Source organism: Cyprinodon tularosa, unplaced genomic scaffold (genome assembly GCF_016077235.1).
Source record: "Cyprinodon tularosa strain WSP-4 unplaced genomic scaffold, ASM1607723v1 ctg41, whole genome shotgun sequence".
NCBI lineage: Eukaryota > Metazoa > Chordata > Actinopteri > Cyprinodontiformes > Cyprinodontidae > Cyprinodon > Cyprinodon tularosa.
In genome coordinates this window covers 934,460-935,428 of record NW_024039130.1, presented here as the reverse complement: position 1 = coordinate 935,428, position 969 = coordinate 934,460, and positions in this window count along the sequence as shown.

The window sequence follows — 969 nt, the reverse complement described above, 5'->3', positions numbered from 1 at the left end:
TATCGTTCCTCTGATTATATGTGTTTATATTTAGTATTTGCTTATAATACCCTCTGCTAAAAATATGCATTTTTCATTAAAATCTCAGTTTTCTATCACCTTGCAAGACTTCTACTGAAATATATTATTACATATCTATCTGTTCATTTTCACCCTGCCTCTTTGTACAGTCCTAATGTTTTTTTTCTCATTTCTTCCTTTTTTTGCCGTGATAGATCGGTAAATTCAGCACTCTATCTTGTATTGGATTGAGCCTCTGAAATTGCAGTGGTGAAAAAGGTCTTAAAGGTTTCTACAGTGAAGTGTAAAATATTCTTCACAAACCATTATCAAAATCCTGCAGCTTTATACTGGAGAAACAGTTCCAATATTATTTGATGGTGTTGTTATCACAATCAAAATGAAATTGTCTAGTTCTAAACGAGATTTATTTTTTTTTACACTTGTGTATACAAAATGACAAAATAAATCTAAGTCTAACTTTAATCAGCAGGGAATCTATGATTGGGTCTCATTGCAATGGAGAAAACAAAACTGATCAAGTGATGACAGTGTATCTCTCTAAATGTTTCTTGACACAAATCAGACTCTCATATATGAGTTTTTATATGATTAATTGTGTACCTGAGAACATACAGTGCAATTCTGTTCATTTTTCACATGGCTGCTCACTTTTCTACCCCCCTCTCACTCCTCCACAGGTAGGGTATATCTCTGCAAGGCAATCAAGCCTTTCAAATGCAGCAGGAAAAAAAAAACAGGTGTTTTCTTGTTTTATTTTCAGAGGAGGTCAAATAATAGCCAGCTGTTGGTCCTTTTTTTGTGTGTGTATGCATGTTTGCATATGCAATGAGTGAAAAAGCAGACACAATAAAGGAACACATGTGGGAGGGTGCACATTTTGTAAGGATTTGAAGAGAGAGAGGTAATGTTGGTCTCTTCTCTCTCCCCTTCCCCCTGTCAGTCTCA